Raw genomic sequence first — 8180 nt, forward strand, 5'->3', positions numbered from 1 at the left:
CGAGTGGGAATACTGTTAGCGATGTTAGCCAACACCCTGAGGAAGGACCCTGTCGGCTAGCATTGAAAAAGTACCCTTCGCTGCATGCAACAGTTTGGCAATTAGCAGAGGAGTTTTCTTTGTGGCTGGTTTGACTGTACTCCTGGCTGGAATATTCAATCTCAAAAGATGCTACATTCTGCTTCGCATGCAGGCATTTCCTGTGTGGAGGACATGGGTTCCATTCTGAGTCTATCTTCACTGTCACCGGTTACAGCAACTGGCGGAAAGCTACAACAGCTTTCAAAACCCACCATGTAAGTGCAGCGCATAAGTTTGCTATGGAGGCATGGGCTGAATTCAGATTGAGAAACAAGACGGTTCAAGATTGGGAAATATGCTTGATAAAGGACATGCAAAGACTGTCCAAGAAAATTGTGAGTATATGAGAGCAGTGGTTGTGTCTCTACGCTATACTGCGTGCCAAGGCATTGCCCAGCGAGGACACCGGGAGAATGATGGATCTGGCAATAGGGGAAACTTTGTTGAGTTTCTCAGTGTAATTGAGAAGTTTGATAAGACTGTAGCTAAAAAAAATAGAGGACAATCCTGGAAATGCAAAATCCACCCATCACGATATCCAAAATGAAATTATGTGTATTATGGCAGATACGGTCAGATGTCAATAAGTGCAGAAATCAAGGAGGCTGGATATTTTGCCATCATGGTGGATGAAAGTAAAGACTTGAGCAAAAAGGAGCAAATATCAGTGGTGGTGCGGTATTTGAATAACGAAACAGTGCGTGAAGAATTCTTGCACTTCACCTCAGCAGAAAGGTTGGGTGCAGAGTCGCTTCTTAAAAGCATTGAACAGACACGCGCCCAGTGTGTTATTGATAAGAACACCTACATAGGTCAGTGCTATGACAGTGATGTCCGGGTGCAATAACGGGGTACAAGAGAGGTTCAGGAAAGAGGTCCCGCAGGCATTATATATACACTGCCATGCTCACAGACTTAACCTTGTTTTAGTGGATGTTGTGAGCAATGTACCACAAGCGGGTGAGTTTTTTGAAACTGTGCAGCTGCTTTACAACTTATTTTCAACTCTGTTGCCCATGATCTTTTCATGAAGAGACAGAGAGAACTGGAATCAACTGCACAGCCCGTGGAGTTGAAGAAATTGTCAGACAAACGCTGGGCATGGCAGTATACAGCTTTGTGGGCTATAAGGAAATCACTCCCTGCCATTCTAGCTACACTACAGGATATTACGGGTCAACCAAATTCACGAAGGAAAACGGAGGTCAGAGCTGTAAATGGACTGATTGACGAGCAGTTTGCTTTACTTCTCACTCTATTTGAGGATTTATTCCGAGTCACCAAGTTCATGTCAGCCCAGCTACGATCTCCCAGTTTGGAGCTTTCATCCGCTGTGGACTTGGCTCAGTCTATCATCGATGCACTCTCAGCAAAATGGGGAGAGGAATCATGGAGTGAAATTCAGGCAAGAGCTAGGGACCTGTGCGTCAAGGCCGGTATACAGAGCAGACCACATGAAAGGAGACAGGCCCAGCCACCTCGCCGCCTACATGATTTTTGTTGTTGAGGCCCAAACCGAACGCACACCTGTCACATCCTCTGATGACCTTCGCGAGCACTGTTTCTATCCTGTTATGGACAGACTTCTGACTGAAATGCAAAGACAGTTCTTAATTGTGACTGGTGGTGTTCTGACTGGAGTCTCAGCATTGAGTCCCAAACACAAGTTCTTCCTCGTGAAGAATTGTCTTTGGCCAATTGCCGAATACTATGCAGTGACTGAAGTGAACCTGACTGCAGAGCTACATCAGGTTCAGCGTCTGCTGGAAACAAAACAAAAGCAAAGGCAGACAGTGAATGACACAGTGGAATTTCTAGCTCTAATGAGACCCTACCGCGATGCTTTTATAGATTTATACAAACTGACCTGCATATCACTGACTCTTCCTGTTACATCTGCCTCATGCGAACGGAGTTTCTCTTGCCTCAGACGCGTCAAAAACTACTTAAGGAATAGCAGCGTTGATGCTGGGAACAGCAACTTGGCTCTATTGGCCATAAACAGCCGGAGGACCAAAGCACTTGACATCCAGAAAATCGTTGATGCTTTCGCCACCAATCACAACAACAGACAGATTGTACTTCTCTGAAAACATTAATGGTGAGTGCAGTTGATTTTTTAAAAATTTGGGCCAAGGTTAATTCCGATTATTATTATTATTTTCTACCCCATAGTCCTTATGTTTCCTGCAAATCCTAAAATACTACATTGACTGCTATTAAGCCTACTGGTTTTCCTTAGGCTTCCAAGCGTGATTCTGTTGATTTTTGTTTTAAATTCAATAGCCGAATTAGTTGAGGTATTGCATGGTCAGAGTACGATTTGTCCAACTCCTGGTAAAGCCTTGCTTCTGTTGTTTGCCTGTTTTCACTTTCATAACAGTGTATCTTTTGGCATTGCTGTCTATGTAATGCGAATATCAGTGGGTTCATTTTGTGTTTTTCAGTTGAAAAACACGCATTTGACGCTGATTGCGGGATTGGTGCGTGATTCACGTTGTCCGCTGTTGCTCGGATGCTCTGTTTGTTTTTTTTGTTTGTGCTCCGTGTAGCCCAGGTTGTCTCCGATGCCGTTGACACTGTAACAGTTCACTTCTATATTAGATCTATCAATTGCTGTTGCTTGTGAATATACAGAGGCATTTATAGTAGGCACATAATGCTTGAAACTGACTTTTTAACGCCACGCGTCTGGCCTTGCGAATACATATTACCATACAGTGCATCCCTCAGCACCATCACTGAATAAATCAGACTCTCCGTAGCACCAGCAAGCAAAAAGCTCTGGCGCCGCCACTGTGGGGCGGCGGAGGGGGTGAGCGTTTTTTGCAGGGTGGGATGTCTGTGCACAGGCATTTTGAGCCGAAAGATCCGTTCGTGTGCTGTCCTGTGTTCAGTCTCCCATCATAAGTGAAAAGCTGACCCCCCTGCGACATCCTGGCTAATCTCCCCTGCAGCCTTTCTAGAGCAATCCCGGTCTGCGGGGTCGTCTGTTCATTCACCCTGTGGGCCTCAGGCAGCTCCCTGCATTTCCTCAAGGAAAACACTGACACCGTGCGGTCAGGTTCGGCAACGACCAGTCGCTGCAAAGCCAATCGTGGCGCACATTTCCTTTTTTAGAAAACATGCAGATTAAGGTCTGGGATTTGTCACCAGTAAACTACAGCAGTTAATCAAATAATCTAGATTTGTGGCATTTATGCTAACAGTATTTTAGGAGGAGCACGTGGAATAGTAGGAAATAGATCTTTAGAACATTTGTTTGCCTGAATATTGAGGGGTGTGGGTTAAGCATGCACGTGGATGGCAGAGAAGAAAAAGCATACTTACCTGGCAGGGGAGAGACCGTGATCATTAAGGCGGTTCTCCCAGGACGAGGCTATCCCATTGCACTTCGGGTGTGCTGACGCCTGCGATGTCCCCAAATGCGGGATACTCGACTGCAAAATTTGTGGTAGTGGGGGACTGCGTTCGCGCTCTCCCCTGATTTCTAATCTAAAGACAGAGATTCCCCTGTTAAGAGTTTTCTGCAAGTTGTGTACAGTCTTCCAGTACTCAGTGCGTGTATTGACGACCGATGGTTCACTTCGTACGTCTCGCTGCTTCCAGACCCACTCCCTTGTAAGGTTACAAAAATACTGGGGGCCCTGCTGATGGGTCTCGGCGGCGACTTACCTTCTCCCATCCGTTTTCTCCAAACAAAATACACTTGAGAAAATTATTTACGACAAACCATTCAATAACTCTGAATTCATGACTATTTCATTCTGTACAGTTTTCAAATTTTACTCACTCACGTGGCACTCTGCTACTTCATCTTCTATAACACAACTGTAGTTGAGGGGTATATTCCGCGCCACCCAACCACTCCCACTCGCAGCGGAGAAGAACCCGAAAGAAACATTCATCGGATATTTTTTCCAACTTTCAGACCCAAGGCGATATTTCCTCCCTTAATATCCACATCCAGGAATCATAATCTCAAGATTACAACTCCTTCGGGACAGAGTTGAAAACTCCAGATCAAGGGTCTGTCTAATCCGAAACGTCGACTGTCCGTTTCCCTCTGCAGATGATGACTTCAGCCGGCACTTAACGTATGTTGGTGCCGATCATAGCATCTTTTGTCCCTTGGAGTATTTTTTCCACCCCGTATTCAATCCTCCATGTTCGATTGTAGAGGGCAGAGGAAGTTCACTATTTAAGGAAGATAGTTTTAAATGCCACAGGCGCCAATCAACACGGCGTTAATGCAGGAATATCTCACTGTGGTAAAATAGTTTAACTTGGTCCTCGGGCCAAGAGATAAAGTCCATGAGCAGGGTACTTGTTGCCAGTGGATTTGATGAGTTTCTGCTTACAGTCTGCTGTTGGTCCACTGTTCATTTCCCAACATAGATACTGCCTGACTTTCAAGGAGGAGGTACAGGAGCCAGAAGACACACACCCAACTTTTCAGGAACAACTTCTTCATCCCTGCCATCAGAATTCTGACCTCAAGCCTACTAACTCACAATATTTTGCCGCCATTCTGCAATAATTATTTCATTTATTTTATATGTATTTCTTATCGTATTTTATACAAAGTTTTAAAAATTATAATGTATTGCAATGTTCTGCTGCCACAAAACAAAAAATTCACAACATATATCGGTGGTATAAATAAAGTGTATCTAGAGTTGGTGGTATCACTCCAGTGCCTTGAAGACCTGCTGCAGGTTGTCCTTGGCTGATAAAGTTCCTTTACATCCTGACGTGATACGATGTTGGTGATGCACAGAAACGCCAACAATTGTGTGGAATGCAGCTGGGAAATGGCCCTTCCACCCAACTTGTCCAAGCCCCACACAGCATCCTCCCGGCTAGTCCCAGTTGCCCGCAACCTGTCAATCACCTCCCCTCCATGTACCTGTCCAAACCCACACCTCAAAACTCAGCCTGCTGCCAATACCAATCGTCATTCCCAGCATATGGGATTCTCTCCCAAGGCATCGAATTAAGCTGTTTTTGGGGACATTGCAGGAGCTACTGGCGAAGGGCAACATCACTAGATCTGTCAACTTTGGGGACTGGTCACCTTCTTGAAGAACCAAAAGCCTTCTGGGAAAGTAATGCCAAACTGCACCTGTGAGAGTGTGGAAGTGTTGACAAAAGAGATCCAGAAAGAAGGTGTGCTGGAAATTAGAAGGAAGATATCCCTGGGAAAGGGAGGAAGAGGAGGGAACATTTATTGAGATACAGTGATACAACAAAATGGCAAGTTTTCTTTCTCTGATGATGAAATATAATTACACCCAATTTTTAAAAAATTTAAAGATTTATTAAAAACATGTTACAAGATAACTAAAACTGTACAAAGTTTACATTCCAAAACAGATGACATTAAAAAAAAATAAAGCAACCCAATACAGAAAACCAGATCAAAGGAATTGAATAGACCCAGTTACCAGTGTTTACAATTAGTACATCACAGCCAGATTCAGGACATTGACATGACCCCGTGGTGTTACAGTGAAGACTATTCCCAAGTGCCAACATCAGCATCAGACCCACTGAAGTGTCGAGAGAGCTCAAACCGTGCAAGCCCCAGACAGTCACATTTACAGTCCTTTAATCCACCTCCTCAATAGCTGGTCCGGCAGAACTGGCAGTCCCAGCCTGTGCCCTGCACGATTCCCCTGTGGCTGCTCCTTGGTACAGTTTAGCAATGATGGGATTGCTGAGTTCTTCCAGCTCTTTCTGCTTGTGCTCAAACTCCTCCTTCTCTGCCATCTGATTCTTCTCCAGCCAGGATATTGTCTGGTTCCACAGGACAATGACTTTTCTCTTGTCCTCAGCACTGATCTTTCCGGCCATCTTCTCATCCTCCACAGAGCCCTTCATGTTGAAGCCAGGAAGTTCTTGGCTGCAATCTTCTGCCGCTGCATTTCATCCTCATTCTTGTACTTCTCTGCATCTTGCACCATCCTGTCAATTTCCACCTTACTCAGCCTGCCCTTGTCGTTGGTGATGGTGATCTTGTTTGTTTTCCCGGTGCTCTTGTCAACAGCAGAGACACTGAGAATGCCATTGGCGTCAATATCGAAGGTCACCTCAATCTGGGGTACGCCACGAAGAGCGGGAGGGATGCCACTCAACTCAAACTTGCCCAGAAGGTTGTTGTCCTTGGTCATGGCTCTCTCGCCTTCAAACACCTGAATAAGGACACCAGGCTGGTTATCAGAGTAGGTGCTGAAGATCTGGGTCTGCTTGGTGAGGATGGTGGTGTTACGCTTGATAAGGGTGGTCATGACTCCACCTGCCGTCTCCAGCCCCAATGACAGAGCAGCAACATCTAGGAGTAGCAGATCCTGAACATTCTCCGACTTGTCGCCCATCAGAATGGCCGCCTGGACAGCTGCTCCATAGGCCACGGCCTCATCGGGGTTGATGCTCTTGTTTAGCTCCCTACCGTTGAAGAAATCTTGCAGCAGCTTCTGGATCTTGGGGATTCGGGTGGAGCCGCCGACCAGGACAATTTCATGGATCTGGGATTTGTCCGGCTTGGCATCTCTCAGGGCTTTCTCCACTGGCTCCAGAGTGCCCCTGAACAGGTCAGAGTTCAGCTCCTCAAAGCGAGCCCTTGTGATAGAGGTGTAGAAATCAACACCCTCAAACAGAGAGTCAATCTCAATACTGGCTTGGGTGCTGGAAGACAGCGTTCTCTTTGCTCTGTCACAGGCTGTCCGCAGCCTCCTCACCGCTCTCTTGTTCTGGCTGATGTCTTTCTTGTATTTCAGCTTGAACTCCTCACTGAAATGATTGACCATGCGGTTGTCAAAGTCTTCTCCTCCCAGGTGGGTATCACCAGCTGTTGATTTCACTTCAAAGATACCGTCATCGATGGAGAGAATGGACACATCGAAGGTGCCACCACCCAGGTCAAAGATGAGAACATTACGCTCCCCTTTGCCTTTCTTGTCCAGACCATAGGCAATGGCAGCTGCTGTTGGCTCATTGATGACACGCAGGACATTGAGACCAGCTATCACACCAGCATCTTTGGTTGCCTGGCGTTGGGAGTCATTGAAGTAAGCAGGAACAGTGATGACAGCATTGGTGACTCTGCAGCCAAGGTAAGCCTCAGCAATTTCCTTCATCTTGGTCAGCACCATGGAGGAGATTTCCTCTGGGTAAAAGGTTATCCGTAACGCAGCGATGTTAGTGTTGTCAGATTCTCCCAGACTCTGCACCAGATCTACCTCGCCACCTCCAGAATTTTCGCAAAGTCCCAGCGGCTTGCGGGCTCTCAGCGATACTCCCCGTGTAGTGTCGGTTATGAAACAAACATCAAGTGTGTATGTGGTGTGGGGATAATATTGTTTTTCAGATTTATGTAACGACAATTTACGATGGAAATCATTTATTTTATTTGTTAATGGGATTGAAATTAACCCGATGACTTTTTAGTGACTTTCTATCGAGGTTGACAGCGCTGAACTCCGCCTCACCTCTGACCGGGAGCCTTTCTCTTTCTTTAGCCGTGGATTGGCCAGAATACAGCATGATATTGTAAGATTGAGTGGCGATCTTAGATATTTGGCGACAGTGCGGAAAGTAATTAATTAAGGTAAAACCAGCATGAACATTTAAAAAATGGTGTAAAAGCCGGCTGAGATTAATCAGCCAGAGCATTAATTTTATTTTATAACAATTTCATGGCTGTGGTGTCGGAAAGCTTTACTGTTTAATTTGGCTCAATGCTGAGATGTAGTCCTGGAGGATACAGAAGACTTGTGGAGGTTGTGGATGATGTCTGTATTAGTGATATTGCCCTAATATGTTGACCCGCTGCTGGAGGTTCCCTTGGGCCAGAGGTGTAAGGTGCTAGGATCAGCTCCAGATCAGAATCGGGTTTGTCACAGACGGACACTCAGTGACCACTTTACTAGGTACAGCTGTGTGTCTGCTGGTTAATGCAAACAACTAAACAGCCAATCATGTGGCAGCAGCTCAGTGCATAATTGCATGCAGACATGGTCAAGTTGTTGTCCAGACCAAACATTGGATTGAGGAAGAAATGTGATTTTTACTGTGGAATGCCTGTTGGTGCCAGACAG

General features: G+C 45.8%; 1 non-coding gene and 1 pseudogene across 1 annotated transcript; one reads left to right on the top strand and one right to left on the bottom strand.

Annotated features, from left to right (window-relative positions):
- Nucleotides 1–3403: 3403 nt before the first annotated feature.
- Nucleotides 3404–3567, top strand: LOC140198533 (U1 spliceosomal RNA). Its single transcript, XR_011886195.1, has one exon. It is a non-coding gene; the product is annotated as a U1 spliceosomal RNA (small nuclear RNA).
- Nucleotides 3568–5511: 1944 nt separating this feature from the next.
- Nucleotides 5512–7239, bottom strand: LOC140197434 (heat shock 70 kDa protein 1B-like; annotated as a pseudogene).
- Between the last annotated feature and the right edge of the window lie 941 nt (nucleotides 7240–8180).

This window comes from Mobula birostris, chromosome 5, assembly GCF_030028105.1.
Source record: "Mobula birostris isolate sMobBir1 chromosome 5, sMobBir1.hap1, whole genome shotgun sequence".
Lineage (NCBI taxonomy): Eukaryota > Metazoa > Chordata > Chondrichthyes > Myliobatiformes > Myliobatidae > Mobula > Mobula birostris.